This window comes from Lonchura striata, chromosome 4, assembly GCF_050655825.1.
Source record: "Lonchura striata isolate lonStrDom1 chromosome 4, ASM5065582v1, whole genome shotgun sequence".
Taxonomy (NCBI): Eukaryota; Metazoa; Chordata; class Aves; order Passeriformes; family Estrildidae; genus Lonchura; species Lonchura striata.
In genome coordinates, this window is record NC_140706.1 from 53961331 (window position 1) to 53978119 (window position 16789).

The 16789-nt window shown below is 42.5% G+C and overlaps 1 protein-coding gene across 6 annotated transcripts in view; it reads left to right on the top strand.

The window, feature by feature from the left end:
• The first annotated feature begins 217 nt into the window (after nucleotides 1-217).
• The window catches only part of GPRIN3 (GPRIN family member 3), a 44815-nt gene continuing 28243 nt past the window's right edge, over nucleotides 218-16789 (top strand). For all 6 annotated transcript variants that reach the window (XR_014954885.1, XR_014954886.1, XR_014954887.1 and 3 more), the window contains exon 1: nucleotides 218-359. The gene's annotated coding sequence lies outside the window, so the exon portion shown is untranslated. The remainder of the gene's footprint in view (nucleotides 360-16789) is intronic.

The following is a 16789-nucleotide window of genomic DNA, read 5'->3' on the forward strand; positions in this document are numbered from 1 at the left end:
CTGCCCCGCTCTGCTGCGGCCGCAGGGGGAGCCCGACCCGGCGCCGCAGCCCTGGCGCTCCCCGCCTCCCGAGCCGGCCGGGAACCGCAGCTGGCAGCGGCCGGAGGCGCAGCTACGCGGGCGGCGGCGGAGCCCGGCCGTGCCGACCGCGCCTCCCGCCGTCTCGTCGGTGGTGACACGGATCGCCTCCGTCCTGTCCCCGCGGCGGGAACGGCTGCCCAAGCGGAGCCCTGCTCCCTCCCGCCGCCGCACACCCCGAGGAACGGCTTGTTTTCCTGCCCGGATGATGAATTTCTCCGCAAGGTCATCCCTGCCCGCAGCGGCGGTGTGCGCACGGCTCCCCCGACGCCGCCGCGGAGGTAAGGGGCGGGGGGAGCGGGGCGGCTGCTGAGCACCTCCAGGGCACGCACACGTACCAGCGCGGGCGTTCGGCGGGCAGAGCACGGGGTGGGTGCGCGCGCAGGTGCCGGGCGAGGCGGGTGTGCCCCGCCCTGCCGGCCGTGCCCGGCGCGGGGTCCGAGCCGTGCCCCACTCCGCGCCGGCGGACACCGGCCAGTGGGAGCGGCCGGGCTGGCCCCGAGGGCGCCTCTCTCATCCTCTGCTCGTTCTTACCGACTTCGGCTCAGGCGTTGTCCGGGAGTGCGGAAAACTTAAGAAAAGAAATAAAAAAGGTGGAGGGAATAATGATTAGATGCCCCCCACCGCCGGGACGGGCCGGGGGGATGCGCGGCGCGGTCGCCACGGCAACGTGCCCGCGGCCGCGATGTCGCAGCGCGGAAGATGCTCCGGAGGCGGCCGCCGCCACGGGAGTAACGCCAGCCGCCGTCTTTCGCCACCCGGAGTGTACATCGTGGCCAAGGGGCGTGCCCCGGGCCGAAGCCGGGCGGGCTCAGCAGTGAGGGTACCCCTGGGGTACCCCTGGGTGATTGTGGAGCCCGGGGCTCCCCAAACCGTGGTGTGGAGGCTCCCGGCCGAGAGTGGGAGGGTCCGTGAGGGTTTCGAGCTGGGATGTCACGGTCAAGGAGCATCAAGGCGTGAGGGTTGGCCAGGTGATGTCCCTTGCCTGGCTCAGGGTGTTGAGGCTGGGCACGAGTCCCTCACGGCCGGCCTTTTCTTTCTCTTGCTGTAGTTGATGACAGAACTACTGATGATGTCAGCCCCTGGTCTGTGGTTTCTGTTGTCCACATTCAGCTTATGTTCTGCGCTCCATACAGGCCTTGGCTTCATTAATGCTTTATTCCTTCATCCTTTTTGTGGCAAGGAAGATAACAATGCTAGTGGTGGGTTTTTTAGTCATAAAACGTTATTATGATGCCATAGCCTAACCTATTCAATAATATAAAACAGAGACTATTCCCCAGTGATTCCAAAGTCTGGCCCACCAGCCTCTTCAAACAGTCTTGATTAAATGACTTCCAGCGTTGGGAATTGACTACATTCCTGGATAATTGGCTCCAGTTTTTAATCGCTTTGTTAAACGTTTGCATCTCTTTTCCCCTTTGAACTCTTCTGACTTCATCTTCCAGCTACTAGATCTTGTAATGTTTTGCCTGTCAGATTAAATAGCTATCTAGTTTCAGATCATCTCTCTGCTCAAGTATTTAAGGGCAGTAATTAAATAGCCACTTAACACTGTCTCTGATGAGATAAATAGACCTGACTCTCTTGGTCTCTGCCTGGAATGCAGATACTCCCCAGGAGAAATGTCTGGGCTGCTCTTCTCTGAGCCTTCACCACCATCCTTGCCAGCCTCCTGTGCTGCACAGTGGGTTCCAGGAAGGCCCTTGTTAACATCACGTGTGGAGATAATAACCTCGTGCTCAGTATTCCCCTGTCTATTCACCCAATGGTACAAATTTTTCTTTCCCACGACTACGTGGTGGGAACTTCTGTTCCATTAGTTAAAGGCAGTGATCCCTGAACTTCTTTGGAAGCCAAGGTTTTCTCAGAAGCTGGTTGCCTGTCCTGTCAGGAGCATTTGAATTAAATATTTCTACATGTATACCTTTGGATCTGCCTATATTAGAGTTTTTTCCCTCCTCAGATCACCTCACTTCTGTGGAGTCTGCAGCTCAGGAATCACAATAGTCCTCTAAAAGTCAAGTCTTTCTTTTCCTAGGACCTTCCTCCTAAAGGTCTGTCTTCTCCCCCAGCCAACTTCAAATAAGTTTAAGGTCGCCTGGAGTAAATGGTACCAGGAAGTTACACTGAGTAATCTACAAACTGCAAAGTTCCCATTACAGTGAATTATTTTGTAACTGCTTTTGTTCAGCTGTGCCTCCGAGTGTTGGTGAGAGAAAAAGAATTGCCTTCCTATCTTAAAGAGCTGTAAATGCCACCACTGACTCTGATGTCTAGGCTGACATACACAGTGTCATTTTGTTGCAAGTCTTTAACTTGAACATTGTGAGTTTTACTTGCTCTGAAGTGTGCTAAAGCCTGGACTTAAAGCTCTGTAGAAAGCACAATATCTGATAATATGGGCCAGATGTTAGGTGGCTTTGACAGAATATTGTCAATTTTTCCAGCAGCACGTAGGTAGCATCTCGAATCTCAACAAAATTATGAGATCGAGTAGTCTGAAGGCACCTTCTCTGGGAGATGGTGCAAAACAAGGTTCTTTAGAATGAACAATTTTTTTTGTTTGGGTTGAGGTTATTTTTATTTTTGTTTGGGGGTTGTGTGCTTGTAACCACCTTGACTTGCCCTATCTATGAACTTAATGTGCAGTGAGGGAGGGTGGTGTAAAAGGTCTGAAAATTAAAGGTCTTTACATGTAGACCATCCTGTGAAGTAAGTGATATGGTGATGCCTGTGAGTAAGGTTTGTTTGCAGGAGTGATAGCAGGTTTCAACCTTTTGAATGACCTAGTTGTCTTCAAAGTGTTAAAATTAAGAAAAGTACATTCTGATTGTGTAACAACTTAAATGTCAGGACAAAGAGTGTTCTTGAAATTTCATAGATTTTTTTTATTTCAAGTCCTAGACAATGTCTATTAATAAGATTTCATGAAGTATAGACAGTGATGCTCTAAATATAAACAGACTTTAAAAGGTCTGAAGAATCATCACAGAGCTCAGATACTACATCTGATTGAACAGAGCTCTAGAATTCTGCTGAATTTTCTACAGGCTGGTGTCAGCATCTTAGGAAATGTTTCTCGAGTGTTTGTCCAATTGTATAGTCCCCAATATGAAATTCTGAAATGTTACTACCTGAAAGGTTTCTTTCCCTCACCCATTCGAACTTGCCTTCTGTCCCCCAGATTGGGTTAATATCTCTGAGTTTTTCCACCTTTTCTTCAACTCCTTTTGCAATCAGAAGGATATGTGTGTGTTTACTTGAGGTGTCTGGTCCCAAAAATTACACATTTATGAATTTTGAACCCCATCCAGAGTCAGCCCAGCATTATGAATAGTGGCTGTTAATTAATTCTACAGGCTTTTAATTAATTGTAAACAGACAGGAGATAGGCTTGCTAAAGACTGTCCAGTGAGCACTAGGTTAGACAGATCCACTAGCAAAATACTATGGCAGTGGTAAAATTTGTCAAATTTGGGTCCTGAAACTGACACCGTTACTTTTAAGAACATCAACTCCCTCTGTCAGACTCAGCCAAAGCTAAGGGGAACAACATCCTGCCTCCAGTTTGTGCAATCCTCACTGATGTAGGAGTACAAGCAATCTGCTCATAGTCTCACAGCTACAGTCAGAATAAAATTTAGTAACTGAGAATTATGCTCCTAGCAGCACATCACTTCTTAATTTAAAACTCCTACACTAAAAGCAGAGTTAGGATACAGGCTGCATCTGCTGCATTTGTGGATTTAGGAGCAATCCTGGATTAAGACCTGATGTTACCTAATTTAGGTAAACATCACCTTCTTGAGAGTCAGAACAAAAAAAAAAATAAGATGGATAATTTTACTAGGGGAAAACAAGTTCTAGACATATTCTGAATGAAATTAAGTTACTGCCCAATAGGAAGAGTTTTTGAAAGTATATGTAAATGCAGTTTACTTTTGCAAATAGTAAAAATAGAAAAGGTCAACATATATCTTCTATTATATATATGGACTTTGAACTCAGTTCTATAGAAACAAAGACTGGTACAGATTAAAAATTGAATCACACATGATCAGTTATTTATTAACATCGAGTTATCTCTTGGGAGTCTGTGACTAGGAGCTCACATTTGTAAATTGGCAGCAGATCCTAGTGGGTTGAGGTGTCAGCATGATGCTGAGTAAATAGGGAAGAAAATGCAGTGCCAACACCTGCAACTCCATGCAGGCTGTGGGGGAGAAAGGCAAAGAAAAAGGTGGGCACTCGAGTAGGACTGGGAACCAGTATAATAGCATTTTGCACCTATTTGTCCTCTTACAGCAGCGGACAAGTGCACAAGTGGTGCACTTGATGAGAATAATTAAGTGAAGGGAAGAATGCTAACAGTGACAAATATCACCATGTATTGTGGGAAAAGAGTGCTATAGGTGTCTTCACAGAGGACAGGTTGAGTTCTTTCCCCTTATCTCCCCATGCCTCTAAATCTGTGATCCTGTGTAACAAATCTTGGTGGCAGGTATGGAAGCTGTTACCACAGCCAGTATCAGCCAGACATCCAGGAAGATGCAGTGTCTATTAAATTATCCAGGGAAAAGTATCTGTGTCTATTATTATCTATGAGTGTAATTGTTAGCAATATGTGTTACTTCTACTGATTGTTTCACTGTACTTATTATATATGAGTAGAATGTGGTAGTTACACTTGAGCTTGCTTGTTTCCTCCCTCTGACAGTAGTTCTTTTAGAAGAACAAGGAGTTAATCAAGGGGGACACAGAGGTCCCAGTGCTCTGTTAAGCTGTTAGTATCTGTGCTATCAGCATGGCTACATACTGCTGGTGCCTGTGTCTAAGCTAGTGGAGACCAGCTCTGAGCTGAGGCTGAAAGCTTGTATCACTTGGCAAGTGGTAGCAATTCATTTTCCAATCTAATTTATGTCACTGTTGTCTAGCTTTGGAGAAGAAATATTATGCTGAGGGAGTGGAGGAGAAATTTTTTAGAAGAGGATTATGAGAAGTATGTGTTCTGAGATATTTATCATCTCCCTCTCAGGCAACCCTCATAGTCAAATTCAACTCTGATAAAACAGATATGAAGCACATTGCTAGACAGGAATCTTCACTGTGGTCTGGTGACCTTGTGATCCAGGAAGCAGCAGCATTGCTAAGTTTAAAAGCATTCATATAATCTGTGGATTGATCATGGTTACGTAGTAATAACACATCCCCTCCCATTTGTGTGCCTGTACATTAATGCACACACAATTTGGGGGAAGAGCAGTGTTCCCTGAAGCATTGGTAGCCTGGATGATTCCTGAAAGAGTTATGTTAGGACTTCAGTTAGCTACAGCTATGAACTGAAGCACAGGTCAGGACTGAGGTGACTACTGAAGGGAAGGTTGCTTAGAGAGCCTGCAACCAGGAGTATTCTTATTTTCTGAAGAAAACATATACCAAATATAAGCAGAACATAGTGACCAAACATTCAGCTTTGGAAAGACAGATCCAACTTAATTTCCCCTTTTCTGTTTTGTTTTTAGTTTGTTGTTTGGTAGGGTTTTTTTCTGCTAAATGGATACGGTGTTTCTAAAAATATTGAGAAGTAATCAATGTTTGCTTGAATTTTCACAGTGACACCTCTATCCTGAGATTCTCCTGTAGTTCAGTGATGATAATTAATATTGTCAGCTCTTCAAAATCATCATGCAATTATCACCAGTTGCATTTTTATCTGGATGAACAGGATGGCTTTCTATATGTACATGTGCCTTCCTACTTCTTTTGGAGAACATTGAGCAAATATTGGCTACTGCAGTTGGAATCCCACACTGCATTCTAATGGAGAAAATCTTTCTCCCAGTGATGGTAATGTGCAAACAAAGTTCAGTTTTTAGAAGGGAAGTCCAACAAGAAAAAAGGCAAAATGAAACAAGATGTGCAATTATTTTTAATACTCTTCATAGAGAAACCCAACAGATTGAAACAGAAGGCATGAATACTATGCTACATTACGACTAATCTGAAAAGGATACTATAAAAAGCAATGGCTTATCTCAAATTATGACAATGAAGTCAGTGAAGAATTAATTCACAAATTTCCTGGTGACTCCAGGACCCCTCTTTGCAGGCATGAAATAATCACTAGAAAGCTGAGAAAATCAGTCAAGATGTTATCATAGAAACAGTATGAATTTCCAACACAAGATAATGAAGGATCTGATGTTTACCTTCAATTTGCATAAACAGGAGTCAATTCACTAACATTTATGTGGGGAAGAAAAAATTATGTGGTTAGGCATAATTTTCAGATAGATGGATTTTTCCTTTCCTGGGTGAAACAGAAAAGGAAAAGAACAGTAGACTGCTTACTAATCTGATTTTACATGGTTTTGCGAAGAGATGAGTGTTCCTCTTGGTAGGAAGTAGACCTGGCATGTTGTTTCTCTGGTCAGGGAAATGTGGTGTTTTGGGGTGAGCAGAGTCCCTTAACCTAAAGCCAGCCTTGACTGAAAGTTATTTTCTACTTGTGGGCAGTCATTTTGTCTTGGTAAAGAAACTGTAAAATGTTTTGAAGTGCAAGGACTGGTGCTTTACCTTCAGTGTATTGCCAGTGAGATCTTAATCCAGAAAGTAGTATGTCTGCTGAGTTCTCAAAGAACAGTCCTTTCCATAGGCCCCTGGACTCTGTGGAGTTTTGCCAAAAACAGGGTCAAATAACAGATGAAGTCTGTAAAGTTGGTTTAACAAAGCAGGTAAGAAATTTTCCAGCAAAGAAGGTGATGTGGACAGGGCACTGTTGCATTTTGTCCCTGTTTTCTTAGACTACTGGAGCTACAATTCAGAGCAGCTTTTAAGATGGCCTTTGGGCACTGAGGAACAAGTCAGGTATCACCAGGTCCCAACTTCAGAAAGCAGAGAGGTGTTAAAGTTGCCCAAATCTTCTCAGCTCAGCTCTCATAGAAACGGTCCAGCTGCTGAGGACTTAGCCAGGCCTTTGGCTAGGAAATGCTGAAGGATAATCGCACTTCAGTGTTTAACAAACTAAAGGGTCACTTTCATTACAGTCACTCTCCTTTGTCTGAAGTATCACTTTCATGAAAGACTTCCCACAATTGAAAGATTGAGATGACTCATTAAGAAAGTTATGGAATATAATAAGCATTCTGGGGAATGTAGTAAGGGGTAGAAGTAATAGTAATAAAATATTTGTCAGAAAGATGATAGTCCTGAGAAGAACTGTATGGAAACAAGATGACTGAATTATTCCACTCTGAAAGGCTGGCATTTCAGAGCTTTTCATAATACTGCTGCATGCCACATCCTCTCCCTATTAATTAAAATTAAAAGGTTATTCTTGCCCTTGAGGTTAATAGTTAGGGAGTATCTGTTAAAAGCTGTTAAAGAGGCTATGAAGATTTGCATGAGTTTGAGGACCCAGATTTCTGCTCAAGCGAAGCAGTAGCCTTAAAAGATCTGCTGTTTCAGTGCTCCATAAAATAGCATCAGTTTCCATCTGTCTATTGGGACAGATATCCCATCTACAAAGTCAGCTGTGGAAACATTTGACAGTTCTTAGTTGCAGCACCACAGGCACTTTCACAGAAAGGATAAGAAGTGTTTCAAAGAGTCACCTCAAGTGCATGGTATGGCAGAATAAAGTGACCAGGCTTTCAGGTCCCTGTCTGCTGTCCCATTCTTCAAATAAACCCATTCATGCCATAACTGAGAGCATTAATAACTGCAAATGTGCTTTCACCTACCTCAGCCAAGAGCTGCTTAGATTTGGAAGTCATCACTGCATGTAATGGCTTCAGGCTGGGACTGTGCAGAATCTGTGCCGTTACCCCATGCCTGAGAATGCAGGATTCATCAGCTGAATTCAGCCCATAGTTTTGGCCATGTGCTAGTGGTGCTAAAAATGCATGAGGATGCACTGCAAACTGCGACTGAGGAATAAAAGTGGTTCATTCATTTCCTGAGAAGTCAAGCAAACTGCATTAAGAGGTGCAGAGAAGTTTTAAACAAAACCCCAAAAGGGTACTACAAAAGGATTAGCTTCATTAATTTAGCTGTGTGTGCTTTTGGCACTCGGGAATTAGTCCCGCCTTTATTGATTGTTTTGAGTCTCAATTAGCTTGATGCCTAGGAAGGGGAAGAGACAAGCTGTTTCCTCCTGCATATAGCAGGCATAGAAACTGAGAGATGGTCTTTTCTTTGTTGTGTAAAGGGGTTTTTGCTTCTTCTCTGGGTTCAGGGTACACATCAACTTAAAAAGAAAAATCCAAACCCCAAGTCATGGGACCACTGTGCAATAAAAGCACATAATATCCCATCATAAAGCCTGGCAGCTTTCCCTCAGAAATACTGTTCTATTAAATGGTCTATTTGAGAATTGCTTCCAGCTGGACCATGCTTGGCCATTATCACATAAGCATGTGACTTGATACTGGAAAATAGGAGAACAGTATTTATCCAGTTCAAAAGATGCTCTTAATATGAAGGGCCTCAAGGGAATATTGCTTGGAAAACAAATTTTCATAATAAAATGACCTATTTTAGAATTACAGTTTTCCATGCTGGAGGGGACATGAAGGTAGCAGAATGTTTGCCAAAGAGATGAACAATAAAGCACACTCACACTTGCTCCCTAATGAGAAGGTGGATGGACTGAATGTGTTATGAGCTTTTGGGGTGGTTTTTTGTTGTTTGTTTCAGGTTGGATTTTGGTTTGTTTTTTTCTTAACTTTTTTTTCCACTAGATTCCTGCATGCAGACTATTTGTATTTGCTGTATCCAGATTGGCATGCCTGCAGGAATTTGTGCAGACTTTCCTACCAGAAGCCAGCTCAAATATGTAGATGACAGGGAGATAACCCACACAATGTCTGAGCCGTTCCTTAAAAAGCCTTAGGAGAGGAAAATTAAAGGACAGCAAAGCTATTTCCTTAAGTGTGTACCAGGAAAGCAAGCTTCAATTAAATTATGCCTCTAATATTTTGGTCCCAAGAATGGAGCTCTGTAAGAAGTGTTATTTGCTGTTACTCACCAGTTCCATCTGTGTGGATGCTCCAGGACAGTTCATGTGGTGGTGGTTCCTCCAGGAGCAGAGCCTGCCTTCTAGTGACTAATGAATGCCACCTATTCAGCCTCAGTTTGTCTCATTTGTCTGTTGAAACTCTTCTTCTTTTTCAATATGATTTATAATCTTGACTTCAGCAATCAAAATTAGTCTTTAATGACCATATGAGTTAACTAGTTGGCAATCAGAGCCACACCTGTTATTGTAAAAATCACATCAAAGTCAGTAGCTAACATGCTGCTCAAAGCAGGAAACTTAATTAGATGGGTGAAATTTGACCTTGCAGTTAAAGGCTGTAATTCCTTTGTAGTTTACAGGAGGCAAATCTGGCCTTTTACCAGAGGTATCTAACCAGAGATACTAAAATAATATGAAATTGTTCCAAATACCATAGTTGCCATTCTGACAGGAAGCCAAAGCACATCATCCTTTGTCATCCTATCTTAGATGGCTGATTCATAATGAATGTAGGGCATGTGAGGTCGAGATGAATGAAAAGTGACTGTTTTCTAGTAGACCATATGGTGACTCTTTTGCACTGTGGAGTTAAAGACACAATTAAATGTATTTTGGGGTGAAACTGTTAGCTTACATTTGGAGAACATTTTGAAGAAGGAATGCACATGAAAATATACATTGCCCCTTGAATTAATGTAGGATCAACATTTGTGTGTTGCATGGGGAATTTAATTCATGGGCTTCTGAACTGACCTCCAGGATCAGAATTTAGCTGGGATAAATATCTTGAGACCACCTAGTCTTGATCTTAAATTCTCCACTGTTGAAACTTGTAAGTGTTAATTGGTTGTACACGCTTAATGACTAATTCTGTTTTTAGAGAGGATTTTCTGTTTGTGACTGAAAAGAGGCAGTCTTTGGCAAAATGGGCTTTCCCCCCTTATGCATCTACACAATTTTTTTTAGTTAAGTCTGTTTGGGATTTTTTCTTTGTCTGAAAGTTTTTGGTGCAGATTATTTGGTTTTGATTTTTTTTTTCATCTATATCCATGTACACAGAAAAATACTTTCTGTATGATCAGAGAGCAGCCTTTTGAATTGTGTTTGACATTGGTCAATCATTGAGACCTAATACTTTACCAAGAAAACCCCAGAAAATGGGGAAAAGTGCTCATCAGAGACTTAGAAAGACAAAGCAATGTTTACACTATTCAACTTGAACATGCAACATGAGGCAGCAAGAGATAGGAACATGGTCAACATCACAACATACTTAAAACTGTCTTTCAAAAGTGATTCCATAGCATGGTGCAAAAGACAATTTTAAAATAACCATTTATGAACGGTTTCCTGGCCTTGAGCTATATGAAGCTGTGAAATGGTCTGGCAAGGAGCACACAGTAAGAGACAGATGGGGAATCAGTGCTGGAAGAGCATCCAAGCCTAGGTCCAGGAGGCAGAGGGCCAAAGAATTTCCCTTATCACAGGGACCAACCAGCTTACTTTCCTCTGCACATCCTCATTTTTTCTCTGAAAGAGCAGGTCTTGCCTTCATCCCTTATCTGCTCCTGCCTTCTTACATAGAGAGAACTCACTCAGCAGATGTAGAGGTATGTCAGCCTCATATATGGAATAAAGTCACTGAATTTATATAGGACAAGGCTGGTCTAGCTCAAAGGTCAGCATTAACATTCTAGTTTTGTGGGAGAAACTTAGGACTGAGGCATGCTAACCTTGAAATTAATAGCCTAGCCATTTCATCAGTTGCTGCCCAGAGAGAAGGCCAAGGGCCTAATGAATTTCTAGGTGTTGCAGTTTCTCCTTTAAAATAAAGGCAAAGCTCCCACATGAGGGGAAAAGAACACATTTTCAGTCCTTCTGGAAAAGGAAAAAGGTGAGAGTTTTGAAGTGGTGATGGGGGATTTTTCAGCCCATCTGCAGTGCTAATCAGACATCTGTCTCTCTTGAACCACCTCACATGGCAGTCTAAATTTGCAAAAATATTTTTCTCCTCTTGACTTGGAGTAAAACAAACCTAACAGTTTTCCTGTGGCTGCCCACACCCCTGGCTCATGATTGTTAATAAATAGATGAGGGACCAGAGTGAAGACAGCTGAAATAATGAAAATGAAGCTATAGTAATTACCTGGACTGTGCTGACCAGCTAATCAGGGATGAAGGACAAGGCTTCCCACCTTACTAACAGCCAAGTTTCTTGGGGTGTGGCCTGGGTGTTTGATAATATGGTGCGCACCAGATGAATTGCTCTTAGTTTCCCAGCTCTGGCATTATTTGATCCTCTGACACAGTCTGCCTCTGTCCACATACTACTTCCATTTGTTCTTGGTCTGCTCTGAGTTCACTTGCTCTGGCACTCAGGCTGCAGATTTATAGGAGAGGTGTTTCAGAACAAATTGCCAGCCTTGCTCTCTGCAAGAGAAGCAGCTCACCTGTAAGAAGATGAAAAGATTATCGAGTTGCTGGCTCAGTATCTCATAGACTGCTTCCCTGTTTGCATTGGATGTCCTATTCTCTCTTATATTGTTCATACCCCATCTGATCCCATGCCCTGCCTGTGCTTTCTGAACAGCAAGAGCAATAACACAGCCCTTTCCAGAAGTGTTTACCTCCTTGCATGAACACTTATGAATCTGCAGTGGTTGCAGTGGTTGCAAATACTTTCCTTGGGTGGAGTATGTGCAAGTACTTTTCTTTAACATCCTTTAGGTCTCTAACATCCTTTGCTTATTCAGCTTTAAGGTGGTGGTATATATACAAGGGGTTTGGCTTTTTCCTTTGCAAATGCTAGCAGCAGCATATTCTATACACTTGCTTTGTTTTCTGCCTTTCACTTAGCAGAGGTCTCTTTCCCTCTTTGTAGATTCAGGACTTGAATCTAGGAAGTGAAGGAACTAATTTGAATATTTTTTCGCTAATGTTGCAGAGGTGGATCACTGAAGCCTGAATTGCTGTGCTCATGATTGCACAGCTTTTAGTAGTAGATGACGAGATGAAGAAGAAATCACTGGCATTAGACACTGGCTGTTGCATAGCTTTCTCTGTGATCTTCATCTGAGTTAAAGTGTATTGAAGAGGCAGAAAAAGTAGAGGTTCCTACCTTTGCTTTCTATCTTTTCTGCTTAAGTGGTGAATGCTTAGTTATCTCTATGCTCACATGTAGCATCCAGCAAAATAGCAGAGTATGTTAGAACCTTCTGGCATTTCTCGAATAAGAACAGGAATAAAATAATTATATTTTCAAAAATATTGAGCAACTTTTTAATCCTAGTGGCTTTACTGGTGTTTCTGATAATTTAGCACTTTTGAGCATCAGACTTCTTTGATTTCAATGCCTAGCTTTAGGCTACATGACTATTTTTATTAGCATATATCAGATTTTATGTGTGTGTCTGTCTTTAATAATGTAAGTATGCATAGTTTGTGGTAATTAAAATTATATCCATAAACAGGATGTCAATAAAAATAAATTGTGGTTGGAAGGCTGCTGTGCATTCACAGCTGTCAGATGACTGGTAGAAGTATCTAGTAATTATCTTCAAGAAGGTTCTATGTGGAAATAAACCATCTTGTCTGGATTTTCATATTGGCTCTAAGATTGCCATGTGTTTTCTCACTCTTCCAAGTGTGCCTCTGTGCATGGGGCATTGATGTTCAATGTGAGTCCAGTAATTAAACCCTAAGCTGTGAATGATCCTTTTTCACACCCTGCCAGCTTCCACTCCATCTGACTTAGAAACAAGGACAAAGCTATCCCACAGCCCTGCTCACTCACAGCTGTGCTGTAGCAAGGTACAGCTTGACATTAGATCACTTCTAAGATCTGCAGGTTAAATATGCTGGCAGCTTGAGCAAGGGCAGCTAAAACTGCTCCTAAGAGGTGTAAAAAGTAGTGCAGCCTGATGGAACGTGATGGGCATTAAACTCAGGAATTGCTTGGGAGTGCTGTGTCTTTTTCTTTTTCTTTTTTTTTTTTTTTTTTTGAATGCTTGGGGCATGATTTGCTTGCAGTGTGTAATGTGAGAAGCTGGAAGGTGAGTTGGAGTGATAGCTGCCAGGTGAGTGCCAGTCACACTGCCCATGGGGATGTCTGCTTTGGGCTTGGCCAGGTGGTTGAGGCAGCCAGCTCCAATAAACCTGACACTCAGTTGAACTCAGATGTGATAGAACTCCCTTGAGCTGTCATTTTAATTAATGCTAATTATTCTCATTAACCAATTTGGCAATCATCCTGAGGAACAGTGATTCAAGTCAAAGTCAATGTTTTTTACCAGTGCCCTCATCACTGCATGCATTGCTTCAGTCACCTGATAAATGTAAATTAATCCCCGTGTCCTAAATGCAGAACAAGGAGAAGTGCGCCAGCAATAGACTCAGTGTAAATCTAGAGCTCTTATTTGGAAGATGCCAGCCTTTGGCAAGGGTGGGGATGTCACTTTAGCCTAGTGTAAGCTTTGCAGATTTCATAAGCATGGTATGGATAACGCAGAGGTCTAGGTTATGGATATGGCTGTACCATACTGCAGTGGGCAAAGCTGTGGCCTACAACACCTTCTGTGTCTCTGTTTCCAGCCTGTTTTATTGAACTGCTCTCCAGATTTTGCACTGCTGCCTCTTAAATATTGTCTGCTTTGAGGAAGTGGTCTGGGGCTTAGTTTGGTTCCAAGACAGATGGGACTTCCCAGGTCAGACACTAAATAAGGATTTTTTATAAGAGCACTGAGATTTTTAAGAATTCAGAAGCAGAGAATGTACTTGTTCTTAAGCCTGTGAAAATCATATTTGAATCACAGTATAAAATGTGGCAGACAGTTGGATACCTTAGTCCCCCCCCTTCTTGGGGCTGGATGGATAAAAGCACATTGAATGTAGGGATAAAAATACATGTTTTGTATAAGCGATTGTTAGGAAACAATTCTAACAGAAGTGAAGATGGTTCCTGCAATTGTTAGGATAAGAGATTTTTACACCCCTGGGCTCCCTGCAAGGGCAACTTTAAAAAGTTATTACCATCAAACATCTGTGGGATAGACTGCAAATAATGAGTTGTTCCTACAATAAGCCATAATACAGCACAGCTGTTGGTATTTTTCTTTGCTGTAGGAAGATGGAGGTGTTGAGAGAATAGCTTGGTGACTGAGTTGGCTGCTTCACCTGGAGGAAGCATTGCAGTCTCTTTGTTCAAAAACATTTAAGTGCAGGATGGAGAAGACTTAAGAGCCTCTCTTTATCCCAGAACACTTTTTGGCTACATAGTGAATTTCATAGTGGTGCAAGGTTTGGGAGTTGATTTTCAGCAATGCTGAGTTCCTATCATTGCCAGAACTACCTTTTGCTCAGAGAAGTCAGTTTCTCTCAATTTTACCTGACCACTCTGCCATAGTGGCAGTCGCTGTCATCTGGGAGGTTACTCAGATGCATCTTTCAACACCTTCTGTCAGCTCTGGATGGAGACCAAAGACAACCTGGAGTGGTTTATGGTTGTAATATTTTACCACCATTTTCCCATCTGGCATTGACCTTCATTAGAGTCAGGTGACTGGAAGCCATCACCCACCTACAGTGCCTTTTACATGTTTAGACTGGTCCATCATTTCTGGATGGACAAAGAACAGTGGTTTCACTGTTTTTCACTGATCATCTGCAGTACATGACAGGTGTTGGTTCCCCCACACCCCACATTCAAATAATGAATGAGGTGCTGGTATAGTCCAGTTCCACTAGGGTCTGTATTCAACACAATAAAGCTTCAAGTAAAGAAAAAGAAGAGGCTGAGATGGCAGCTTTTCATGTAATGGTCTCACTAAAGTCACATCATAAGCTTGAGTGACTGAGGTGAGCAGCTTAGAGTCCTTAGCTGGACACACAGGTTTGAGTCACTGCCCTCAAAAGAGCATTTACCAGCATTGTAAAGACACCACAGAATTGCTCAGATTTTATCCCTGAACACCGAAGGCCTCCAACCTGCAGCCATTTGGTTTCCTGCAGAGCCTCAATACATCAGACAAAAAGTGGCCCCAGCACATGGCACTTTCTCTTGTGGGATTCTTGAGAAGGTGTTTAGCAGGAGGCAGTTTGCTAAGGAGATTATTTTGTTCTTTTTGGTGCTCTTACTGTCAATGACAGCCAGCAGCAGAGCAAAGTAACTATGTGAAAAAACAGGAAGCAACTGCTGAGGTGACAGCAGGAAGAAGGCAAGATATTTTTAACTGCTGGGTTTAAAAAAAAAAAAAAAGTCCACGGTGATAGCTGTTTCAGCTGCTAGTCTCTCTATTCACATAAGCTGTGTTTTGTGATAGCCAGGAGGTAAGAGCAAACATGGTGAGATCATCATCATGCCTTTCTTAGGTTAATCACACAGTACAGCAAATTTCTGTTACAGTAATGACTGGGTAGGCACTGCATCCTTCTTCTCTAATTACATGCCATTTGGAGTAGTTCTTTTAAATGTAAATGACAATGGATACTTCCTTTACCAGGTGCCTGTTCCATAAAGATCTATTCCCCTTTCTAATACTGAGCCCAGCATTTTCATTAACATAATATGATATATGAGGAGAACTTAATCTTTTCAGACTGTGCATGAGAGTTAAACAATATCATTTTTGGGTTTTACCTTATGCAAAAGACATTGATCCTTCTGTCAGCTCTTCGAAGGCAGAATTTCCTTACTTGCAAAGTTGGTTTTAAAGTAAGAAGTGTTGCTACAATACGTTTCTCTGGGCTCTGATAATATTAATAATTCAGCAGCAGATCAGGTCTGATTGTCTAGGGTGGTAACTCTGCTCCTGTGGATGCTTCAGCCACAGGATGAATGGTTGTATTCAGTGCACTGGGGGGAATGCTCTTAAGGAAGTCATAATGAACTTCAGGAAACTTCCTTTTGAGGACCTGAAAGCACGTTAGAAGTACATAACAGCCTTTGTCCCTAGAAGCCACCTTTTCCAAGACACACCTACTCAGCAGTGGTTATGTTTTCCTAACCAGAGAAATGTGATTTTTATCTTAGTCCAGCTTCTAGTGGATAGATGTCCATGCAAACCACATCATCCTGGTTGTTGCAAGTTATCTGGGCAACAAAGAAGAATTGCAAGAATTGCATGGGCAACAAGCCAGCATTATGCTTTCATCCATAAAGATGATCTCTCTGCTTTATGAAGTCATGTTGGCATTGCTGTGTAGGAAAAATATATTTGTTGTCGGTCACTGCTAAACTGCTCTCACAAAAAGCTCATGAAAGGCTTTTGTTTGTCAGCTGTCAACATTCAAATGCAGACAGCTGCGTAATATGCATTAATGAGGGGTTAGATTTCACCATGCTTTTATCAGAAAGATGGCAGGATAGGTAAGGAGTAAAATTCCCATTAGTTGTTAGAAATTCTATTGCTTTTGACACCAGATACAAAAGTGGTGTCTGAGAGGTTCACATGACCCTCCTGTTCACATTCCACCAAAACCATGCCTTGTTTTTATGCAATAGTAAGCTGAAGAAAAATAAGCAGTGGCAGTGAGCTATGTGAAGTGGAGTCACCTGCCTGATGTGGACAGCAGGTTGCTGGTTTTCTCTCATGTGCAGAAGTGAGCACACAGACTTCCTCCTGAAACATGGCTTACCCTTCAAGTCAGACTGCATTTGCTTAAACATTACTTCCAGGGTCAGCCACTGGAATA